Below are 26,620 nucleotides of genomic sequence, written 5' to 3'. Positions count from 1 at the left end.
TCATCCATAAGTTTTTACATAATAAACCAAAAAATACTTTTCTCTAATGGAAATGAATCTGGCCCAATGTCTGGTATAAGTACATGATCCCTATTTTTGTACCACAATTATCAGTGTGTCTCTCAGCTACAGAGTACTGGGAGCGGTGTCACGCAACATCTGGAGTCCCCCAGGTTTCCCAACTTCATATAAAGTTTCCTGGCAAAACCCTGCTGCTTCTCTGTTCAACAATACATCCAAGCTTAATCTGTTCAATGCCTGAATCCAAACCAACAGTTAACATTCATTGTTGCCACTGTCTGTATTTCTCTGATTGCATTTTATCAGTATTCCAGACCTAACATGATATTTTGAGCATCTGCTTAACTCCTTTTCTGTCCTCCTTCTCATTGATCCTGCACAACGTCGCTTTTACCTGGAAAAGACTCACTGGACAAAGAACTGACAGCACTGGGTGATTCAGAGATTAAAGGTCACTCTTTCCTTGTCGTTCTCCTGGATCTCTATTCAACTTTTGACAGTGTCAGTCCTAAACCTCTACGAGTCAATCCAATCTCAATTAGCATTCCCTTTGGTAAACACTGTGCAGTTCTCCTTCCCCAGCATTCTGCTTAACTTGGCCCATGTAATCTCTGGCCCTAGTGCCATCTAATATGTATTGTAAAATTTCTTACTCTTCTACAACTTACAGCATTCTCTAATAGTCAGTAGTGGTCCTACCTTCATGCTGTATCCTTCCTACACCGGTCCCTCATAGATATTTATAAAATAATCTGCATTATTATGTTTTTTGTTGTTACTCAATATTACTCAATGTACATAAGGTTTGCTTGCCTAGGGGAGAAGATAGTGGGAGAGCTTAGAGGTGCCCAAGTAAGCATTTGGTTAGTCCCATGAGACTGACAAGATAAGAATTATTTCAGCCCCCAAGGTGTACATAGGGAGTGGTCTAGTTCTTTTTTTTGGATAACCATCATGGAGGAGCATCAACACACAGTATTGTAGAGCCCCACCCACCTGCCTGATAGACATCAAGCATATTTTATTCTCAATATAAATTGACAGCCCATCAGGAGGGCCCCTTTCAAATACTAAAAAGCTTGATCTGAAGGGGCTTTTCCTGACCTAAGTATGGCCACCCTTACAGGGAAATGTACCCTTTTCTTATAATTGCTCCTGTATCATGCCCATGACACAATATCTTGGAAATGTTTGTTTTTTTTCAAATTTCCCTATTTTCACAGCTACAGGAATCCCAAATCTATTGCTAATATGAAACTCCATAATGTCTCAGGCCAGAAGGTTGGATTACTGTAGCTCTTGATGATATGAGGTCCCGAGCTATAGGTATATTTTTCACTGATATCCAACAAAAAAGTTTTAATGTAAAATAGTGAACTAGTTCACTATTTTACATTAAAACCTTTTTGTGTCTTCATAAGACCTGACAGTGCGTTTTTTTTATTTTGCCCTGTGCGCATTTTGTTGAATTCTGCACCCAGGCATTCTTTATTTTCTGTTCCGTGAGTGCCGGCTGTTCCTGTATTTATATATATATATATATATATATATATATATATATATATATATATATATATATATATATATATACATACATACATAATACAGTCTTGGTAGTTCCACCTTACGTATATTAGGGACTGGTATACCTATGAGAGAAAAAAATGTTTTTCCCAGGCAACCCCCACCACTCCTCCCCTGACATGCAGGCTTGTTCGAGGTATGTGGCATAGGACCAGGAACCATACAGCAAACCCTGCAACCATCCAAGTTCCTTTCTCCCCCAGACCCTCCCCATGGTTGCAAGCTCTTCTGGTAGTTATGCCACTGAATGAGTATTTAAAGGGGACATATGTGAAAAACAAGAATGTGCCACTACTAGTCACACATGTTTTTCCACTTTCAGCTGTTTCTCTTCCCAGGCTGTGCAGGGGGCCAGTGTGCTCAGCTCACTGCACTGGAGTATAGTAACCAATCAGCGGTAGAGATGTAGCGAACTGTTCGCTGGCGAACTAATTCGCACGAACATCGGGTGTTCGCAAGTCCGCAAATTCGCGAACTTTTGGCGATGTTCGCCATTTTGGGTTCGCTGCGTTTTTTTTGGCGTTATTTTTTGGCGTTTTTTTGGCTTTTTTTGGCGTTATTTTTTGGCGGTTTTTTTTTGGCGGTTTTTTTACAAAGTATTTTTCAGAGAAATTTTTGCTTGATCCCCCTCCTGCATGCCACTGTCCAGGTCGTGGCACCCTTTAAACAACTTTAAAATCAGTTTTCTGGCCAGAAATGGCTTTTCTAGGTTTTAAAGTTCGCCTTCCCATTGAAGTCTATGGGGTTCGCAAAGTTCGCGAATATTCGCGAGTTTTGCCGAAAGTCCGCGAACGGGTCCGCGAACATTTTTGGTGATGTTCGCTACATCCCTAATCAGCGGTTAAGTGGACCTGATAGGGAACTGAAGCTTGTCTTTGCTTGTGTGACTGCAGAGCTGTGATTGGCTATCCCCCTCCCACATTCTTCTAGCAGGGACCATTGGAACACGCCCACCCTTCATTTGAAACAGGAATAGAGGCTGTAGCAGATCTATAGGGAGCTCCAATAAAGGGCCCATTTTAAAAGATTATCATTTTTAGCCCAAATTAATTCGCTCCCACAATCTGTCAGACTTTCTCCCAGTCTCTCTGCCTTCAAAACATCTCTAAAAACACATTTATTTAGAGAAGCTTAGCCCAATTTAGTTTAACCTCAGTGTGCTGCTAAAAGCAATACCCTGTGCCAAACCTCTCACAAACCTCTCACAATGGTCTTGCCCATTCCCACACCTTGGGGCTGATTTACTTACCCACGAACGGGTCGAATGGAGTCCGATTGCGTTTTTTTCGTAATGATCGGTACTTTGCGATTTTATCGTATGTTTTGCGATTTTTTCGGATTCTGTACAAATTTTTCGGATCCAATACGATTTTTGCGTAAAAACGCGAGTTTTCCTATCCATTACGAAAGTTGCGTAAAAAGTTGCGCATTTTGCGTAGCGTTAAAACTTACGCGAAAAGTTGCGCATTTTTCGTAGCGTTAAGTTTTAACGCTACGAAAAATGCGCAACTTTTCGCGTAAGTTTTAACGCTACGCAAAATGCGCAACTTTTTACGCAACTTTCGTAATGGATACGAAAAACTCGCGTTTTTACGCAAAAATCGTATTGGATCCGAAAAATTCGTACAGAATCCGAAAAAATCGCAAAACATACGAAAAAGTCGCAAAATATTTGTTTTCAAGTCGGAACTTTTCCAATTCGGGTCGGATTCGTGGGTTAGTAAATCAGCCCCCTTGTGTCTCAACCCTTTCTCCTTGTAGATTGTAAGCTCTTTTGGGCAGGGCTCTCTGCACCTTTTGTATCGGTTATTGATTGCTTTATATGTTACTCTGTATGTAACCCACTTATTGTACAGCACTGCGGAATATGTTGGCACTTTTTAAATAAATGTTAATAATAATAATAATAGCACTATATATTATTCTTTATTGCCCACAAGTTTGGATTCGTTATGCTATATGTCTTCTTTAAGTACTTATATAAAGATGCTGCGTGTTAACAGTATTAATACACTAATATATATAGATGTTGGTTACATGGTATACAGTCTTGGTTTATTAGCACAGCATGTAATTACTGTATAGAAGATGTTTTGTGGATGTAAGAGATGATCAATAAGTTTGTAAAATGACATACAGAGAAATGAGATTAGTTTTAGATGTTTAGCACAAGCAATAACTCATGGACGGCTCTATGGTAAATGAGTAAACCATAGGTTTTTATCCCTTTGCTACTGTCAAGCGTGTCGGCTGAATAATGGAGAGGTGCGTGCAGAGTGCACCCGTCACGTAGCAGTGCCTGTAGGGCACACAGGAGTTTCATGTTCATAGACAAACAAGACTGAATGGATATGGAGCTCTGTTTGTACAGTTCCAACATAGTGTGCTGAATTTACCCATGGGAGACTCCCTTATGTACTGTGGCCAAAGCTGAAAGGTTGGCAGCTGATTTAGCACTGCAAATGGCATCAATCAATTGTGCGGGAACATCTGGAGCTAATAAACCGTCTGTGCAATATGGTTGTTGTGATAGTTATTCACTGAGCAAAAGGTGCCTTTACTGTTTAGTTCACTGTGCGCTTTATGGCGGAGGTGTACACTGCACACACAGGAGCAATAAATGTAGTAATATATTTGCACTCTATGCTCCGCCTCTGAAAGTGTTCTAGACTTGATTAAATGCAATTGTTCCAATATAGTAAATACTGAATGTTAAAGCACAAGTAAACCCAGAATATCATTTTGTCCTTTCTATTCTCTGCCCTGGGGGCTCTGGCGTTTGAAACAATGGAACACAAGACCTCCCTTGCTGGAGGAGCCTGGCACTTGCAACATTGTTTAAAAAGTAACAACCAGGAGTTCAGCAAATGCTGCTTTCTATAGCAATTACATTTACTAATAACTTTTAAAGCTCTGAAATTTTTTAATAAATTCATATTGCAGAGTTGCTTATAATTATTAAAGGACATGTCCTTTAACAACATTTAGCATAATGGAAGAATGGTAGAAGTTCTGTGGGGCAGAAACCTTTTTCCTTTTGCCTCCACCAGCCTAATGTAGGGTATGTCTGTCTGCTGTGTAATGCTGGGATACTGTTGTGCCTTGTAAGCAAATTGCTGCTCTTCTGGCAATGTCACTTGGGGAAGTTTTGGAGATTCTGGTAAATTGCATCTGTTGTTTTATGTCCTAAGGCAATGCTACAGGGGGCCATTTACCAAAGATTTTCTCTTTCTGATTTGTATTTTTTTTAGCGCTAAAAGTTGCAGAAAAAAAAGTCACAACTTTTTCGAGATTTACTATGTGACAAAACAGCTAAAAATCTAAAACTGACAATTCACCAGCTTAAACCTGTCGAGATCATGTAGAAGTCAATGGCAGATGTCTCTTCCCTTCCCTAGATGATCATTCTTTGCTTCAAAACTTTTTTTCAGAGAGGCCTTGCTGGTAGGCCAGCTCACTGCTTTCCCCTTAAAGGCGAAGGAAAGTTATTTTGACATGTTACTGCCAATAGATTTGCCACATTAGTGCCACCTAGAACTATATATTTATTCTGCAGAAACCATTACCATTGTAACCAAGCTTTGTCTGTTTGCTTAAGGCAGCAGCTGCCATTTTAAGTAGCTTCCTGCCTGTAGTCTAGCCTTATTGCTCAGATTACACATTTATAAGGGAGGGGAGTGGGAGTATTTAGCATTCTGGTGGGAGGGGGGAGCAGAAGAGGGATGAGAGAAGAGAACTGCGCAGACTCTGACCATGGGTCACCTTTCTGATCAGGGTCGGACTGGGGGTTGCAGGGCCCACCGGGGCTCCCACCCCAGGGGCCCTGCAGGTGCCCCCGCCAGCTGCGTCCCCTAACCCCCCTCCACAGGGTCCCCCACCTGACGTCCTACCCAAGCGCACAAATTTAACGCGTCAGAGGAGGAACAGTCGACCGGGGGAGCGCTGGCAAGGGTCGGGTCTGGGCTGCCGGGGCTCACTAGGACCAGGGCCCACCGAGATTTTCCCGCGGTCCCGGCGGCCCAGTCTGACCCTGTTTCTGATAAAGCTTACTTAGTTTTTACCTTTCCTTCTCCTTTAAATCAACTAAAGAGTTTCATTTAGAATTTTTGTCATCTATTAAACAAAGAGGGGGAACTAATCCAGGTAGTGAGTGACAACTGCTCTTAAACAATGTGCTTTGACAGCTGTCATATTGCCCAATGATAGAGAAGACATTTAGTATAAGGCGGGAGGCAGTTTATGTCTCCCAGTTCAGAAGGTAGCCCCACCCTTATTAATAGACAATAAGTTATAAGGATGGCACTGTATATACATTATAATCCCTTTAAAAATGTGAAAATTCAGAGACAGTCCAGTCCAGGTCAGAAATCTGGATTAATTAGACTGGTCCCTGATTTTTTTTAGTGATCTGAACCTTATTTTCAAATATTGCCTCGGCAGTGGCTATTATCAAGAAAGGGAAGTTTCCTCTTCTTCAAATTCTCTCAAATTCCAGTGACTTCTGCCTGCAGGGAATTCGGTATTTTATTGTGATCACACTATAACAACAGCGGATAGCAGCTATGACATAGAATAACCAAGCTTTCTTTCTACATTGCGCTGGAGCAACGCCGGGGAAAATGCATTGACCTTCAGGGGGGACTTTGTTGAAAAATTCATTAGCATTGCTGCTTTCTTTCTATGTCATTCTACAACAGTATTGATCGACCCTCATGGAGTTAGCAGTGGGTGTATTTGATGTGTATTAACATTTGGCGTGCGTATGTAGGGTGTTATATCAGTAGAGGTGCAGAAGTGGGCATGTACTGTATAATACAATCCTGATCCATACAAAGCAATGGAATATGCTTAGTGGCGGATATAAACAAGACATGAGGGACAGTAGGCTAGGGCCTAGATTGATATCAGGGGGTTATAAATGCCTTAATAGTACTTCCTGTAATTATATATAGTATTTTAGCAATTTATGCACATGCTTTATGTAAGTGTGATTATATGTGAATGTAATATATATAACAGAGAAAATGTGATGTATATTAGCTATTTTATTGATGTATATATTAAAGAGGAAATATGCAGTATTTATATGTAGGTAATCTATTTGATATTTTATAAGTAGAGAGTAAAGTAGGTCAGTGCTCTCAATATTTCTTTCTGAATCTGCATGTATAATTTCAAATACTGCCATAATGTTTCATTTTGCTGTTGAATTCTCAGTAGACACAAACAACCCATTAATGGCCACCAGGGGTAATGTATTAGTCTCTAGAGGTAATGCTTTAGGTCAGGGGTGCTAACATTTGACCAACGTGAAGCTCTACTTTTAGTAGGTTAATCAAGGTCACCTCAAGCGTTACACTCCCATGGAAAATGTAACCTCATTGCATTACTCCTATTTAGATGTTTATACCTGAATAATACCATGTATGGGAAGTATCCAAAAGCGCCGAGTTTTTTTTGTTATTTAAAGGGGACCTGTCACCCTAATAGATAATTAAAGATCCTTTTCTATCATGGTAGTTGCTCAAAATAAACTTAACCTACACTACATTTTCGTACCGAACAATTGTAAACAGTGGTAAAACCTTTCCGAATTTTTTGTGCAAACGTCCGAAAAAGTCGTGCGGCATACGAAAAAGTCGTGCGCTGTACGAAAAAGTCGTGAGGACGCCCGAAAAAAACGGCAAAAATACGCTCGGAGTGTTTGCATGAACGCTCGAGCGTTCGTGCTTTTGTAAATGTGCCCCTAAATGTCATTGAGATTATGTTATTGAAATTTACAATCCCTGCAAGCAGGCAGGTGCCATTTTGGAGGCACTATTATTAAGACAAGCTTTGTACCACCCTAAAATCTAGCACCAGAATGTGGGACTTGATGCCCAAGCATATGCTACACAATTATAGATTGTGAGGAGTCAGGGGGAAGGTGAGGAGTGCAGTGACATCTTGGAGGTGCTGAATGGAAAGTGAAAGTAATGCTTGAGCCATAGAGACATGGCAGGCAATATATGACTGACAGCTCAGACTTCTAAACCTGTTTATTACAGATGAATGTTTTAATAAAAAAAGAATTTGGGTTTCATGTTTAATTTGCAAAGGACTTTAATTATACAGCTTTTTACATGTGGGTGACAAGTCCCCTTTAACAGTTAATTATATACAGTATGCAGTGTCGGACTGGTGTACCTAGGTACCTTGGGACCATCAGAAAATTTCACCCCAGGGGACCACCAAACACATAAGTTGTTGCTATGACCACACCACCCCCCCACTATGAACACAGGCAGGTTACATGTTACATGTTTATCATCTACAACATTTCAACAGCAGGTTTCAGTGAGACCTTCGGTATTTGTTACCATATATTTAAAGCTTCTTTATTATTTTGAAATATGCAGGTATAGGACCCATTATCCAGAAAGCTCGGGACCAAGGGTATTCCGGATAAGGGGTCTTTCCGTAATTTGGATCTCCATACCTTAAGTCTACTAAGAAATCAATAAAACATGAATTAAACTCAATAGGATTGTTTTGCATCCAATAAGGATTATTTATAAGTAGGGATCAATTATAAGGTACTGTTGTATTACTACAGAGAAAAAGGAAATCAGTTTTAAAATTCTGAATTATTTGATTAAAATGGAGTCTATGGGAGACGGGCTTTCCGTAATTCGGAGCTTTCTGGATAACGGGTTTCTGGATAATGGATCCCATACCTGTACCACACTTTATGAAATTCATATAACAGCAATGACCCATTCCAGGAGAGACATGTGCCTAGGTTGCCTGGCCGGCTTGGCCCACCCCTGGTGGAACACACAGCCATCTTTAAGAATATTTATAAAGGTGTTATTCTGCACCCCTGGCCATCCTGAGGCAGACTTTCCAATGCCATCCCCCCTCTCCTACCATTCAGTGCAGCTTGAAGAACAAAAATTCTGATTTAAAATCAGAATTTGGGTTTTTAAATTTACCAGGAGCAGCCTTTTACCGTTAGAGGGCATATTGATGTAGGGTATTAAACATTAGCAGCTGGTATATGGATGTAGTATATATTAACAGCCTGTGTACATGAGCAGTGACTGACACATAATAGTCCCCTGGAGATTACAGCAAGTGCTCTGAGGAATAAAAACCTATATATTAATCTGTCTCCGCTGGCCAGAGCAGGGTTTTGGCAGACACCCTGAATAATGCCGGATGTGCAGAGAACATTCCTAAAATGTGTTGGAGTCTCATACACGAGTGTGAGGAGGGCCCAGGTCCTGACATTATCTGTTCTAATTAAAGCTCAGTAACACTGCCAGTGAGACCTGCTAAATCACAGCCATTATGAAAAGGCTGTTTAACATTGGGAGGGAATTCTACATTAGCCCTTCTGCAAACAGACTTTATTCTCAAGAACAGCACAGCATCTGAGAGAGAAAGGCTTTTAGCTTAATTGAACCGCAAGACTTGAAAACGGCATCTCATTTGTCAACTTTCACTGGCTTCCCTTCAATTTGGGTTAATTGTATCCCCCCACCTTCCAAAAACTCAATAATATCTAAAACATGGGGGTGGACAAGACAAACACATGCAGTGAATTCACTGGGAGATACCGGGGGTCAGACATGGGTGCTTTCTAACTCACCAGGACTGACTACTGCCCTAGCAGTGACTTGAAAAGTTGGCTTCTGTCCTTTTACTCAAATATGTATATAGAGTGCTGTCCGAAGTGCTTTATTATGGTTAGCCCAGTGCAGCCATTGCAAAAGAATGACATATACAGTCTGCTTCCTGAAATAGTGTGGGACACGGTGCTTGATGATGCCCTAAAATTTAAGTTGTAATTGAGTAATTTAGAGTTGATTTTTATTTTGTCCTGAACCTCCAAACACTGTATGGAGACGACAGAACTTTCATCCATAGTTGACTTTTCTGATTATACCCATCATACCGATATCCATGCTAACAATGAGTAAGCTTGTGTTCTTTATCATAAATTGTCAAGTTAAGCGGCCTGCATTGCTTCATTGTTTCAAACACGTGTATGTTTAACCTTAGTTTATGTAAATCCACTTGTGCAGCCCATTCCTCTGTATCGTCTGTGACCGACACAGGCGCAGTACTGAACGCAGGAGGAACACAACCTTACACAGGCAGAGCTACAGGAAATGACAAATTTGGCTTACTCTGCATTTGTGTACCAAATCAGATGAGCAACCTTTCCCAAAGCAACCATTCAAAAATCATATACATATGTATGTAGAAATTTTAGTAAAAGGGGACCTAAATATTTAATTTGTATTATAATACACTTTCCTTGAACAATGACACTAAGCATAAAGATGTGAAGTTTACGCCAGGTCATTGTATTCCCTACATGCTTATTTCTGAATATATGCAATTTCTCTGAACAGTTTCCTTTTTGCTACTAAATCTCAACTAATCCCAAACCCTGAAGTGCTGATGTAGAATCTCTGATTTATTTTTCCCTTTGCAGTGTAATCTGTCCCCCATCCACAGCAACAAGACCCCTCAGTGTGTTCCCCAAGCACTGACAATCAATAAAGTTAATTAGTAGTGATTAATGGAGCAGCATTAATTGTTGACTCCTCGAATTAAAAGAGAGGATGAGCATTTGGAATGGAGTTAAAGCCCTCTGTGCTGATGAGCATTGTAACTTGCTAGGGAAAGCATGGCTCAGGTCATTTACCATACCTCTGCATAAAATTACAGCAGGGTCCCATTTGAATTCTATGTGAGATGCAAAGACAAGCAGATCCATTATGGCTTCTCTAGAATTTTATATTGCTGTCAGTTAAGTAGGAGAACACTTCTAGATGCCCATTTCCCCTCTACATGAGAAGATCATGTTTATCTTCATTGGAAAGAGTATGTGTGTGTTTATATATATATCTTACATTGTCTTGTAATTATCATCACTAATGTGCACACAGCACTATGGTTACCACCTAAAGACTAAAGCTGACCATACACGCACCGATATTGTCGTGCAAAACAAGGTTTTCTACGATATTCGGTGAATGTATGGTGGATTGACGAGGCGACCAATATCACAAAAGCCTTTGATATCGGTCGTCTCGGCGATCGAATGGAACAAAAGATTCTGATCGGGCACCGTTGAAGGCGTCTCAGCAAAGGCTGCATTTAGGGCTGAATTGTCAGATAGGGGTAGAATTCCTACTGTTTCTACCTCTATATTTGACAATTCAGCCCTGAACGTTAGTGGAGGGTACAAACGACCAATGGTCGCAGGAAAGAGCATAATTGTTGCGTGTATGGCCACCTTAAATTTCCCATTTACAGCCAGAGTTTAGCTCCTAATTTGGCCCCTTCAGACCGACTCAGCAGCTTATCTGCCCTCCCTGATAGATATCTGGCTGATCCTCAAGTGTATGGACACTTTTAACACCTGTCTTGTGTTGGATGTTGGCAATACTACTTACTGTTAATGCCGGTAATAAAAGAGTAGTGGCAGCATATACCATATCTACTGTACATGGTATAGCACCTTGGGTCTTTATTTGACAATTTTTCAGACACTACAGTGGTGCAAAATTACAGCCATTAGTAAGCAGTTGCATCTTCGGCATATCTGCATAGCTGATTCAAAATCTGCCATGAGATGAAAAGCACATGTTCAGCGTCCCCTAACTTGCCTGAATGATATGCAAGTTAAGCTGGCAATATATGTTAAGATTTTTAAAAGATCTTATCCTGAAATTATTGAAAACAAAAATGGCCAATTCAAGCGTTATCCTCTACAGTAGTTGAAGTTAGGAAAGCTACCTGCTTAGTCCTGCAAACAACTGGACAAAGGGCAAATTCTATTGTTAACTACAAAAAGTTTCAAACATGCCCAATGATTTACTGACCGATATCGGCTGAAAAATCACTAGATGTACAATTGTTCAGTGCCCACTAACCTTACTATAATTTGATGGATTTGTCAGATCACACCAAAATTGGAAAAACAAAATGTGTATGGCCCGCTTTAGCAGGAGCAAAAATATGATCCCTATGTATTCATGGGGGAAAGGCAGATCTTTGGGCTCCATTCTGGTGTGCAAAGATCTGTGAAAAGTGCAGGGCAAGGTGCAAAAGTACAAAAATCATGGTGACTTGTACCCTATGCTGCCTGTGTGTCTCATACTCTGCCTGACCTATGCTGCCTGTGTGTGCCATACTCTGCCTGCCCTATGCTGCCTGTGTGTGCCATACTCTGCCTGCCCTACCCTGCCTGTGTGTGCCATACTCTGCCTGCCCTACCCTGCCTGTGTGTGCCATACTCTGCCTGCCCTATGCTGCCTGTGTGTGCCATACTCTGCCTGCCCTACCCTGCCTGTGTGTGCCATACTCTGCCTGCCCTATACTGCCTGTGTGTGCCATACTCTGCCTACCCTTAGCTGCCTGTATGTGCCATACTCTGTCTGCCCTATGCTGCCTGTGTGTGCCAAACACACAGGCAGCATAAGTTAGGCAGTACATACAGGAGGTCCTGCTCCTACAGTCTGAGGTGTGAAGAAGTGAACAATGTGGGTGATTATAGCCTGAGCCTGAGGTGTGAACAATGCAGTGGTTGAACAATTCAGAGATTAAAAGGTGTGAGCAGTACAGGGGATTATATGTTTAAACAATACAGGGGGGCATGTGAGCCATTCAAAGGGCCAGTTAATCTCAGTACTGATACCATTTACAGGAGAAGGAAAGGCTTAATCACTTGGGGTGCCAAAATATTAGGCACCCCAAATGACTTTAATGGCTTACCTTTTACCCTGGGCTGGTGCCCCTGTTAGGAGAAAAAAGCACCAGCCCGGGGTAGCTGCAGCAAGCGCTTCCTTCTTCCTTCTGTTGTCAAAATCCCTGGGCCGGCGCATGCGCAGTAGAATTTTTTGTTAAAGTTCGGCTTCGCAATTTACTGCACATGCACAAGTGCGCAAAGAAGGAAGAGGAGACCACGCTCGCAGCTACCCCGGGCTGGTGCGGTTTTCTCCTAACAGGGGCACCAGCCCAGGGTAAAAGGTAAGCGATTAAAGTCACTTGGGGGTGCCTAACATTGTGGCACCCCCAAGTGAATTAGCCTTTCCTTCTCCTTTAAAGTTTACACAAAGGTAAGCCATCAAAGCAGCCAGACAGGTGGGGGGCCACACAGAGGGGGGTTGCACTGGATAGCACTGCTCTAGTACATTCATTTCATTCATTTGCCACAATCAGTTCTATGCCCTTTCTTTCCCCCACCAAGGATTTCTGCATCTCCTTCATCAAATTTATCAACAACTGTCTACTTCCATTTAGGGTAGTCTCTATATCTGTCTTTTGGTCTTTCTTTAATTCTTACATCACCAGTGTCTACAAACCCTCAAAACAGCACCTTACATCACCTTACCATACCCCCAGCATATTTCAGCTCATCAAATACATCTGCACCTTTAGCTCCCTCTCCACCAATCTCTCAGCCTGTACACCTCGTTCCCTAACAATATATCCACCTTCGTATATCTCCTCCCACCAATCTATCAGCTTTAGCATCAATCTGTGCGCAAATATATCAGTATCTCTATGTTTTCCTTTTCATTTAAAAGTGGTTAAATAAACAGATATGAAGATACACCGCTTGCAACTTCATTTGGTGTTCTGTAAAAGAGGTTCTACACATTTATATGTCTATTTATATAGCTTCTATAGTAAAACAAAACGACTTGCACCCTTACTTACTCATGATAGATCCATTACTGCATATTTCTCAGGCTCTGTATCTCCCTCCCTCTAATTTGGAGAAAAGATCTTTAATGTTCATTCTGTAATGTATTCAGTCACTTTTGCACACCACTGGCTAGCACGATTTCTTAATTGCTAATGGGGTTAAGCCACAGACTCGAAAATTTAAGCTCTCCAATGGTGTCCAAAAGTCACTGAGCACATTTGTTATAACCTACATATCTACCTGGAAGTCAATTCCATTCTTATTTTCTTTCTTTCTTTCTTTTTCATTAACTGGTCAAGGAACAGATCAGGATACTTCCTTTATCTGACTGTATGCCTGCCTGTAGCATGGCCACATCTCACCCATGAATAATACATCCCACAGAGAAATACCGGTTTTTGTGCTGCCATGCACAAGTGCCTCCACTGTTTTCTGTTTGGCCATCTATTTTGTTGTATTTATACTGATTTATTCATGCAGCACCAGTATACACAATGATTTACATTGTGTAAATGCAAACAGTTAATATAGATTAAACAGTGAGAATAATACTTAAGTGCAAGGAGTTTCAGTACTAAGTTGAATGAGTTCCCTGTCCCAAAGAGCTTACAATCTCTGAAGACGAGATGACTGAAACAAAAGCAGGCGAACACAGGTGATAAAAGTTACTGACGCATTCCCTCCACCTAGTTGGTATTTATTGGCTGGTATATAGGGCCTACTGATGGGAGTGCCAGACCAATTTCTGTCTTAAAATAGGCCAGCTATCATTGAGGTAGTTTTAAAAATCCCTTTGGACAAGGAGTGCATTGACTTAGCTCTCATCTCTGTAGGCCCCTCTGTATGATCCAATCAGCCCAATTAGGCCCAGCATGTAGGTGGCCAAATGGGGCTCAGATCCACTTGTTTGTCAAACTCGCCAAGTCAATCTGCCCGTGTATGGCCAGTTTTAGGGAGGAAGCATGTCTGCAAGATGGTAGAGCATGGTAGAGCATTCTAGAGCCACTGGATAATCAGAGAAAATGTGCAACTCTTGTTGTGAGACCTGGAGGGAGAGTATGGGAACATGAAGGCAGATATACCTGTATTAAGAGGAGCAATGGAGTGTGTAGCTTTGGGAGGTACAATGAGTAGTTTATCCTGTATGTATGTATATTTTTTAAAAATGTACCGATAATGTAATGTAAAACCTTACATTTATCCTGTATGCGTCACATGACTGGGAGCCATGAGAGAGATTTAGATGCAGATGATATATTGTAGGCAGCAGCATTATTATGTAACTGGACTGGACTGGACTAGTTAGTGATATTAACTGTATATAAGGCTAGCTCCTTTCAGTGGGAGAAATACTGCTCACTATCCTTATACCATCAACAGGTCACTCCAACACCACAACTGTTCCACAAAATTCATTTAATAATAAGCTGTCTGACAAATTTTCAAAACAGTGCCCAATTGTTCTTCTTTGCATCTGGCAACTAAATACTAATGAGCCATATAACATGCATATCTATAGGTGCCCAGTATATATGTAATATTTTATGTCGACCCTACCATTCGGTGTATTGACTATTCATGTGTACCTCTTTAATCTCCATAACTAGATCACTACTTCTTACTGCAGATTTTACCTTTCCCTTGTGTTTTCTTCCTTTCTATATAAGCAAGCTTTCATTACTTGTATCATTTATTTATAAAGCACAAGCATATTTTGCAGCTCTGACTGTATGTACAATAAAGCATTGATTGCGGTGTCAATATATCTATTTCTCTCCGAGCTGGAGAAATTATTAAACTGTGACTTGCCGGCGCTGATAACCACTGACTGACTTGCCTGTAATGTTTTTTGCACTTACCCCCTAGCGATATAATGGTTAAGAATCAGCAAGTGAGTGATGATTTAATCTTCCCTCCCCAAGCAATGGATTTTCTGCTCTTTTTCCCAGTCCCTGGATGCAATGGGAGAGCGGACAGGCCACATCCTGAGATGCTGAATCAGACATTGTGCAGATAGTGCTGACCCTTCATCCAAATCCTGGTGAGTTTCTGTGGCCTCAGCACCTGTAACCCTAATCCCTTCAATGTCAAAGCAATCCGCAGCGCATTGCAGAACAATTACTGCTGATGAACGGTACAGACCATATTTAACAGCTGGGCACAGAACTCTTTATAATTCCCCTGATAGCCCTTTAAACTGAGAAATGCACTTCTCAAGAGGGCTAAATGACACATATATTACAGGTGCAGTGTCTTACAATCTAACCGGAAAGAGTCCTTTTAGAAGTTATGAAAAGCTTTAACTTTACCTTCTCCCTGCAATGTTCATTTGTTTGCAGGATGATGATGTAGTTGGTACCACAGACAATAATGGCATTTGTAATACAAAATAAGTAGAGGAGCCAAGAGAGGAGACTGCATTTTCCATCCTGATTTGGGTTTCGTACTTGTCATGCACAGTATCCCAAAACCCAGAACACAAGCCAAGGTCCCTGATATGAGCTCACTCTTCTGCCTATAACAGCCACCTTTCGCTTTTCGGGAAAATAACAAAGGATTCAGACAAATGCCAAACTGAATACGAATCCTAATTTGCACGTGTAAATTAGGATACTGAAGGGTTAAAGAGCAAAAAATATTTAACTTCCATGTTTATGTGACAAAAAGTCATGTGATGTTCGGTTTGGCCAGGAGTGTGGATTCGTCCCAATCCGAATTCTGCTGCAAAATAATTTTTTTGCCTAATAAAAGAAAACATAAATCTAAGCAACTTTGCAATATACATTCATTAGAAATGTGTAATGGTTTTTAAGTTACAATTTATATATATATATATTAAAAGCAGTGTTTGTCTTTCTTTGAATAATCTCTGCCCTGGTGGTAACACAAGGCAGCAGACTGACAGACCTGCCTTACTGGAGGAGACTGACCTTTGCAACATTGTTGAAAATATTATAACCATGAGTTACACAAATGCTGCTTTCAGTAGCAATTACATTTACAAATAACTTTTAAAGCACTAAAAATATGAAAAGTTGCTTGGAATTATATTTTCTTTTATTAGGCAAGATATTATTTTTTTGGGTTGACATGTCCTTTAATGTAATTTAGCTGACTTGTATACAGTGCCCTTCTAGAGTCTTAAATACATGCAGAATTATAAGACATTGATCCCACATGTAAAAGATCTAAAATACTACCCATATTCCTAAACAAACTATTTTATAATGTACGGTATATCAGGGTCCCTATAGATCAGCCATTCTCAACCTTTAGGTCGGGACCCCTTTGGGGGTTGAACAACCCTTTCACAGAGGTCGCCTAAGGCCATCGGAAAAACATATTTCTGATGGTCTTAGGAATAATTTTATGGTTGGGGGTCACCACAGTATGAGGAACTATATTAAAGGGTTGCAGCATTAGGAAGGTTGAGAACCGCTGCTATAGATTTTGTACTATAAATTTGTACTATATTCTTAGCCAGTGGTTTTCTGTAAATGCAGGGAGTTCACATTTACAACTACTTCATGGCCATGAATTTGTTATATATGATGCTTCTTACACACTGCTCTAATATAATTCCTTAAGGCAGTTGTCTAAAAGCTTGGGTGTGACTCCCCTGGGTGGCTTGGAGCTGTGTCTGGGGGGCTAAGCTTGAAGGTCAGTTAGACTTGAAAAAGACAGGGATCTAGCATTATGTATATGACTTCAGTGAAGCAAAGCAATAAAGGAATACAATGATGCAAGGAAAACCAAATAACTGGTTGTGTACTATAGTATAAAGAGAGTTTTAAAGCATCTTTCTAGTCACTTGTGAGCCCCACCTGTTTTCAGTTGTGCAGCAATACATTATTGAAATAGGGCTGCAATTATTGTGCAAGAACAAATATCAAAGAAATGAATGAAACAGTGCAAGTTGTTGATATACAGTTCAGAATAATGAATGGAGTGGAATGATTGAATTTACTGAATTTACTGAATTTAAAATGTTTGGATTTGAAAAATTTCCAAATCCTCCATAAACAAATGCTGGATTTCTCTGGAAGCTGGCCACGTACCTTGATAGGCTGATTGCACCAATACAATAAAAGGCTGTTAGGTCTCATTAAGGCCTATCGTTTAGATTTTCCCATTTTGGACAGTCAGCTGTGATTTCATTCCATCACAGTTGGATCTGCTAAAATTATTATTTATGGCCACCCCATGAAATCATGATCATATCCACCAGTGAGCAATTACTAACTGTTAGAAACAAATCCGCCTATGTGTGTCCAACTCTTTACTCGCTTTGGGAAATAAAAGCTATAAATATATATATTTTCTACATCCAACTCTCCACATATCCAGGATTTCTTTCTCTCTATATTTCTCTCGCTCACCCTCTCTTCCGGGGATTTCCAGACTCTGGCCTGCTTTCCTACACAGCATGCTCTGTTCCTCAGCCAAGAAAGAACTCACAGATGATTTCTGATGAGGCTCTGCAGCTAATTAGGAGGGTGCTACAGTTATTGAAGACTGGGAGCCGATACTGCGCAGTTCATTTGGAAAAAAGGGAACATTTTTATTGGCTGAGGAGTGTAGGACCTTCAGTGTTTAATGACTGCTGTGTATGTTAATGAATGTTTAGATGTGTACTACTGTTACTACAGTTAGTAATAACCTCTGTTGTTTGGTTAAAAGAGTTTGCCTTTTGCCTTCACTAGTTGTTCTGCTACCTGTACCACTAAAATAATGTAGCTCTAGCTGTAGTTGTCGTTCTAGTTAAAATTCCAGTTCCCACAGTTTCTTGAATGTTTATTGGAAAATTGCTTTTGAATGCAGTATCTGTCTTTTGCTATTTTCTGCACTGCTGGTTCTGACTACATGCTACATTGAAACAATATTGCCAAAGTCAGCTTACCTCTAGCCAAGACTCCAGTTGCCACAGTGCGTGTGTTCTTTGATTAACAGACCTGTAAAGAACGAGAATCATTGCAGCGAGCAAGAGTTTGAGGGAAATGGTACATTGTTACAATAGGAACAAATAGCAAACAGATGCTGTTTCTGGTAGGATTCAACAAGGGCCAGAAAAGTAAAAAATAAAAAAGGCCTTTATTGGAAGTTTCTTTGTATATGGGCATAGGGCACAAACACACTGGGCAAATGGAGATGTTAACTATTTTAATGTAGCTTCAAATAAAGACAATTTTTTTCTATTTTTTACTTTTCTGGCCTTTGTGAAATCCTTTAAGTTCCTGAATGCCCATGTTGTTGCTGCTTATGGTTTGTCGCACCCAAGACTTTACTTTATCTACAAGTTTATTCAATATGACATTGCTTTCCATAAGGTAAACACAGTGTTTTGTAACAATAATATTACCCCCAAAATACTTGGCATTGTCTCACATTGCTTCCCCTTGGGAGAACTGTTCTTTCTATAGCATATTCCCTAGTAGAGCAGATGTAATTGGCTGAAATTGTTTTAAAAACATTTATTTACCAAAGAAAATCTGATTACCATTCTCTTGGCAGTACTGACTATGTGAATTAAAGGGCTAGTTTACAGACAGTAGTATCCAAGGACATTTTCTCTTCATTTGTCTTCATTTGTTATGGTTTTTGAATTAAAGACTATTTTTGTTGGCCATTGCAAATCTTTTTTGTGCTATGCAAGAAAGGACCTTCACTATTCATACTTGAATCATAATACTTTACAGTATCTTGTGCATAAACGCAGGACAATTCCATTATGATATAACGATTAATGGTCTCATGAATATGTGCAATGCTGATCTAAGCCAGAGACATGGTATGCTGTTGAACTGAGCATAAGCTAGTATCTTTTTGGTATGTTATTCACAATACAGCTCTTTAGTAAACACCTGTTACAATTTCAGTAAAAGAATATAATCCAACCTAAACTTCCTAAAACTGCCATCCTCAGGGAGGCATTTTGCTTTGTGTAAATCACATTTCTAAGAACCATAATACAGAATTTGTGGTTATTACACTATTTATAGAGAATATTATACCCCCTATTGTAAAATATAAGGATAATTGAAGTCACTGAAGTGTTCCATGATCATATACAGGCATAAAGCCATAGGCAGCTTACTTCTGTTTAGATCATAAAACTCAAAGAGGCACATTATTTTTTACAATATACGAGCGTCAATGATTTGTGTGAATAAAGTATCTATCTTTAATAAATTGGTGTAACCTCTTTCATCTAATATATATTGCAATTATATAAGATATATGTATACAGTATATGTGTATGTATATAGATATTTTCAAATACAGGTATGGGACCTATTATCCTGAATGCTTGGGACCTGGGGTTTTCCGGATAAGGGATCTTTCCGTAATTTGGATCTCCACAATTTAAGTCTGCTAAAAATCATTTAAATACTGAAAAAACCCAATAGGCTTGTTTTGCCCCCAATAAGGATTCATTATGTCTTAGTTGGGATCAAGTACAAGGTGATGTTTTATTATTACAGAGAAAAAGGAAATAATTTTTAAAAACTAGAATTATTTGCTTATAGTTATAGAAGGTTTATAGAAGGTGGCCTTTCCGTAATTCAGAACTTTCTGGATCCGGGTTTCCGGATAAGGGATCCCATACCTGTATAAGAATCATAAGTCACAGAGGAGTTCCATGACCAAACGAGTTCTCTGAGGTGACTTCTAATTATGTCATATTTTACAATAGGGTTACATTATTTTTTACAATATAGAAGTTTAGTGAGTTATGTAATACTAATTATATCACTAAGCACTGTTTATAAGGATATAATTTTCAGGATATTCATGGATTTTGTATATTATAAGGATATATTTGTGACTTTTATATATATATTGGCTAATTCTCTACATTTTGTGCAGAGTAGTATTTGTTCCCAAGGCAATTCTACTTGGTGCTCCCACACCCTCTGTATGATAGGCCCTATATGATGTAAATATAGAATTAATATGGGTCAAGACTGAGGTGATGTCTAAATCATTAGCTGTATGTGAACTGGTACATTTTTATTATAATACAGGTATGGGTCTTATCCAGAATGCTTGGGATCCAGGGTTTTCTGGATAAGGGATCTTTCCATAATTAGGATCTCCATATGTTAAGCCTGCTAAAAAATAATTTAAACATTAAATAAACCCAATAGGATTGTTTTGCCACCAAAAAGGATTAATTATATCTTAGTTTGGATCAAGTACAAGGTATTGTTTAATTATTACAAAGATAAAGGAAATACTTTTTAAAATTATGAATTATTTCCTTAAAATGGAGTCAATGGGAGATGGCCTTTCCTTAATTCAGAACTTCCTGGATAATGGGTTTCCGGATAACAGGTCCCCTACCAGTAAAATCATTACATATCTTTGTAATAGGCAGCCATGCTAATAGTAACACTTTTTTTGCTTTTATACAGATGTTATACAAGCTAACAGACATGCTCACAATATTTTTACAGAGTGATATCCTGAGTCAACTTGCAGTTGGTCTTCATTTTTTATTATTTGTGTTTCTTTAATTACCTAGCATTTTGTGCAACTCTTCAGTTTGGAATTTTAGCACCTGTCTGGTTTCTATAGTCTAAATTACCCTAGTAACCAGGCAGATTTTTGAAAGAGAGAAAAAAGATTTTGGTTGTTCAAACTGAAAAGTTGCTAAGAATTTTCCATTATATTACACACTAAAAGTAAAATAAAGGTGAACTACCCCTGGGCACCTAGAGGGCATAATCTGAAATCATTGTGAGAATGTCCAGCTGAACCAGACTGGAATTTTAAACAGATTCACTGTGCAAATTAGGTACTCCCTGGTTAATATACTTGCCAACCCTGAGTCTGGTTCTGGCCCTCCTCCTCACACAGTGGCCCTGGGTATATTGTCAGTAATCGCCGCTCTGACATCTTTAGCATTCCCTGCAGCTGTCCACAGCCTATTGCATACACAATAAAGTAACTGGTGACAAAGCACTCACTGGGTCTGTGTGTCTTTCAGTGAAGAGGAGAGCTGACCTAGGTCCATGGCCAGTGTTGGACTGGCCCACCAGGATACCAGGAAAACTCCCGGTGGGCCCAGGTGTCAGGGGGCCCTCTTGCTTTTTTCTGTTTAACCTGTATCATAGTCATTCCCTATTTCTGTATGGGAACATGGAAGCTTGATAGATGAAAGAATAGAGTATAGAATGTAGAGAAAAGAGCCTAGGATAATAAAGAGTTTGAGGGAGGAGAAAAGGAATTAAAGTTTTGAGAGTGGGCCCATTGTCCAAGGTTTTCTAGTGGGCCCCTGACATCTCAGTCCGACACTGGCCATGGTGACTGTATTCACTGAAATGGTGCCTAAAAGCTGAAACTTTAATTTTGCACTTTAGTTGTACTTGTTACTGAACAAAGACATTGTAGACTGAACAAAGTATGCAGAGATAAAAACATTGGTCAGGACAAGACCAGGAGTGACCAAAAGACCCACATGATACATGAATACTAAGGGATAAGCAAAGATCAGCACTGGAACAAGCTAGCCCAGTGCTGTCCAACTTCTACGGTGCCGAGGGCCGGAATTTCTCTAGCATACATGGTGGAGGGCCGCTAATAAAAGCCAGTTTTGACCACTCCCCTTTTTGAAAACACACCCACTTCAAACCACACCTATTTTATCACAATGGTGGTAGCACAGCAAAATCCCAAATGATTGGTCCTTACTGTGGGGATATCAACCATCATTCATATGTGAAAGAATTATGTCATATTAAGATATACCCTTAAATTCCATATGCCTCCTCCTCCCCTGTGGATAGCAGAGCAACCCCCAGTACATAATTATACACCTTAGGGACCATTTAATGGCTATTTCCAACTGCTAACAAACTCCCACAACAAACCCCTGCCAGGTTCACCTCCCACAAGCAGCATAGGGCAAGCAGAGTATGGCACACACAGGCAGCATTCTGCCTGTCCTATGCTGTCTGTGTGCCATACTCTGCCTGTCCTACCCTGCCTGTGTGTGCCATACTCTGCCTTCCCTATGCTGCCTCTGTGTGCCATACTCTGCCTGCCCTACCCTGCCTGTGTGTGCCATACTCTGCCTGCCCTACCATGACTGTGTGTGCCATACTCTGCCTTCCCTATGCTGCCTCTGTGTGCCATACTCTGCCTGCCCTACCCTGCCTGTGTGTGCCATACTCTGCCTGCCCTACCCTGCCTGTGTGTGCCATACTCTGCCTTCCCTATGCTGCCTCTATGTGCCATACTCTGCCTGCCCTACCCTGCCTGTGTGTGCCATACTCTGCCTTCCCTATGCTGCCTCTGTGTGCCATGTCTGAGGTGTGAAGAAGTGAACAATGGGAGTGATTACAGCCTGAGCCTGAGGTGTGAACACTGCAGGGGGTGAACAATGCAGGTATTAAAAGGTGTGAACAACACAGGGGATTACATTTTTAAACAATACAGAGGGATTACAGCCTTAATCTGAGGTGAGAACCATGCAGGGGGCCAGTTAATCTCAGTATTGATACCATTTAATGCTTACTCAAAGGTAAGCCATCAAAGCAGCCAGACAGGTGGGGGGCCACACAGAGGGGGGTCGTGGGCCGCCAGTTGGACAGCACTGAGCTAGCCAATAACTAAAAAAACTAGCCACTGCTGAGAGGGGCAGCAGCAGAGGGGCTGTAATAACACTGCCTAGCCTAGACTACAGTAACAGCCAGGCTTCCATACAACTGACAGATGGATGTAAGTAATCTCTGGCCACTAATTAATGGCACATATTTAGCTCATAGTGGTGTAGTATATTTAATTTTCATTTCAATTTTGCTTTTTTTTATCTCCATTACATAAAAAGGGCATTATGAATCTAAAGTATGTGCCAACAAGGGCAGCTAAGTTTGTAAAGGGAATAGATGATCTCTTTTATGAATATAGACTAAAATTGAGATTGTTTACATTTAAAAGGGGAACCTTCGCAAAACTCATTCTTTTCTAAGAGTACACCAGAAATAATGAATTTTTCAATTGCTTTCTATTTTTTTAGTCCTGGCTTACTGAGCTGCTGCTGGCAAACAAGAGAGGGTGAAAAGAAAATGAATTCCTTTTTGAAAAACATTTTAAAAGAAAGCAATAGAATTTGTGAAGTTAGACTACCCCTTTAACATTACTGGGGCCCTTTGATAAACTCGGAGACACAAGCGCATCCTGTAAAAGAAGCAAAGTAAGGAAAGTGTTTTTCATATTGAGACCGAGTGAGAATGGTGAAGTTTTTAAATATTCCTTTTTAACTAAATGTAGTGGCAGATACACACAAGATAGTGTTAGATATCTTCTTAGCAAGTAAGTAAATGCATGGTTACTGGCAATGACGTGCGTCTGTGCAATACCGTATATACTCGAGTATAAGCCGATCCGAATATAAGCCAAGGTACCTAATTTTACCTAAGAAAACTGGAAAAACTTATTGACTCAAGTATAAGCCTAGGGTGGGAAACTATATGGTATCAACAATGATTCCTTAAGAGTACTACCCCCCTTAGCTCAATCAGCAACCAAGCTAAAACACAAAGAGTTAAAATCCTTCAAAATGATGGTGTATATAGAATATAAAGTGCCATGCCTAGTGCAGAATGGGACAGGTGAGGATGATAGATGAAGATGAATTTGGGAGCGGGCCAGGGCACTGGAGGGTCTGGTTGGGGTGTGATTTGCACACAAAGGACAGAGGGTGCTAGTCTGGAGGGACCCATGGCACCCGACTCGAGTATAAGCCGAGGGCAACTTTTTCAGCACATTTTGGGTGCTGAAAAACTAGGCTTATACTCGAGTATATACAGTAATTATATTTTGTGAGTGGGGCTTGTGGGTGGGTTTTATTAACCTTCAATGGGCCAGCTAAAAGGTAAAGAAAATTATAGGAGCAAATATTAAGCTTGTAATAAACTTGTGATTGTGAGGCTGTGTCATTAATGTTGTTAGATATATGGAGGCTGTGTCATTTATGTTGTTAGATATATGGAGGCTGTGTGAGGTATTTGTAAATTGTAAGCTCTTTTGGGCAGGGCTCTCTTCACCTCTTGTATCAGTTATTGATTGCTTTATATGTTACTCTGTATGTCCAATGTATGAAACCCACTTATTGTACAGCGCTGCGGAATATGTTGGTGCTTTATAAATAAATGTTGATAATAATAATAATAATATGGAGGCTGTGTCATTAATGTTGTGAGGTATATGGAGGCTGTGTCATTTATGTGGTGAAATAAATAGAGGCTGTGTCATAAATGTGAGATATATAAGATTTTTCCTTGATGCTATGAGAAAAGGGTTATTGTTCTCTCTAAAAAAAGATACAAAATGTAACACCTGATTATATTGTCTTTTGGAAAAAGCTGCATATTACACACACAAGCCCCCCCCCCAATCATTTTCCTTCTTTGGTTTTGGCCGTCACATAAAACCTGCTATAATAATAATAATCAGGTGAGCTGTTTGTGTTTTGTCCTGTGTTGCTTGTACATAGTATTGTGTAAGCACTTAATACAATGTGTGCATGTGTTCAGTTCATGCAGTAGCAATAAAACATACACATTTATTATATTAGTTTTACATTTACTATTAACAGGTTCAGATCTATGTAGATAACACAGATTTAATCACATCTGAAACTACTTTTAAAAATTTGTTAAACTTGCCTTTTTCATTGCCTGTTGATTACTGAGAAAAGTGATGCAAAATTGCTCCTCTTGGCGCTAGATTAAGAAGCACTTGTACATGGTCTCACTGCTCTCTGCAACCTCCCTCCATTGAGCAAAATCTAGCACAGAGCGCAGCACACACAGTCTGTCCTTACTGTCTGCCATTGGGTAGCCAGGGCCAGAACTAGGGGTAGGCAGAAGAGGCACCTGTCTAGGGTGCAATTGTGTGTGGGGGGGGGGGGTATGCCAGACATATGCCTCTCCTTTCACTTTCCCCTAGTTCCGTGCCCTTTCCCCCCACTGCATCACCCCCCTCCAGTGGACCAGTAACCCCGTGCAAATTGAAGTTAAAAAAAAACCCAATAAACAAACACCGTTTGCACTTTGCAAATTAAATTTTCGGAATGTTTTCCTATAAAAAGCAAGATTTTAAAAACCTTGGGCATTTTAGAATTTATATTTTAAGGGAGTGAGATTCTAAACTGGGCTAACCCTGGAAAATACATATACTTGGCATCTGTGGCAAGCATGAAGTGCCTTTTTATTTCAGTTGTTTTCAGAATAAAACCAGAAGAAATGACTTTAATTCAGTTGATTTCTGTTTGTTTGTATTTTTTTTTTTTTTTTTTTACAGATTTTCCAAGATTTAAGTTTAAACATACCCTCTGAAGTTTCAGGCTAGGAAGTACACAGACTTACCTCTCAACACTGTAGCCTTAAGGGGTTTGCTCACCTTTGAGTTAACTTCTAATGTGACATAGAGAGTAATATTCTGAGACAATTTGCAATTGGTATTATTTTTTTATTATTTGTAGTATTTAAGTTATTTGACTTTTTGGTCAGCAGCTCTGCAGTTTGGAGTTTCAGAAGCTTTCTGGTTGCTAGGATCCAAATTACCTTAGTGACCAGGGAGCTGTTTGATTGAGAGGTTGGTAAATAAATAGGAGAAGACTTCAATAAAAAAAACAAGTAATAAAAAGTAACAATAACAATAAAATTGTAGCCTCACCAAGCAATAGTTTTTGGCTGCAGGGGTCAGTGACCCACATTTGAAAGCTGCAAAGAGTTAGAAGGAAAAGGCAAATAGATAAAAGAAATAAATAATGAAGACCAATTGCAAAGTTGCTTAGAATAGGCAGTTCTATGACATACTGAACCACCCCTTTTACCGTGGAAAACAGGCTCAGACCATTATGCTCCCACCAAAGCTGACCATTGGCATTATGTATTGAGACAGGTAGGGCTCTCCAGTAGTGATGGGCAAAATGTTTCGCCAGGCATGGATTCGCAGCGAATTTCCGCGTTTCGCCATTGGCGGATTGTTTTGCGAAACGGATGAAAAAATTTGCCGCGGGAAAAATTCACCGCACATCCAAAAATTGTCGCTGGCGTCAAAAAAGAATAGTCGCGGACGGCAAAAGAATAGCCGCGCAACTAAATAATAGCCTTGGGCGACAAAAGAATAGTTGTGCGACAAAATAATAGCTGCGGGCGACAATTTTTTTTGCTGCACAACATTTTTGTGGATCTTTTGAAAGAACAGAAACGGAACAGATTCGCTCATCATTACTCTCCAGGCTTCTGCTAAACCCAGACCTTTCAGTCATACTGCCAAACATTAAGATCCAAA

The sequence above is a fragment of the Xenopus tropicalis genome, chromosome 3, assembly GCF_000004195.4.
Source record: "Xenopus tropicalis strain Nigerian chromosome 3, UCB_Xtro_10.0, whole genome shotgun sequence".
Classification (NCBI taxonomy): Eukaryota; Metazoa; Chordata; class Amphibia; order Anura; family Pipidae; genus Xenopus; species Xenopus tropicalis.
The sequence above is the reverse complement of the archived record's forward strand: the minus strand, read 5'-3'. Positions refer to the sequence as shown.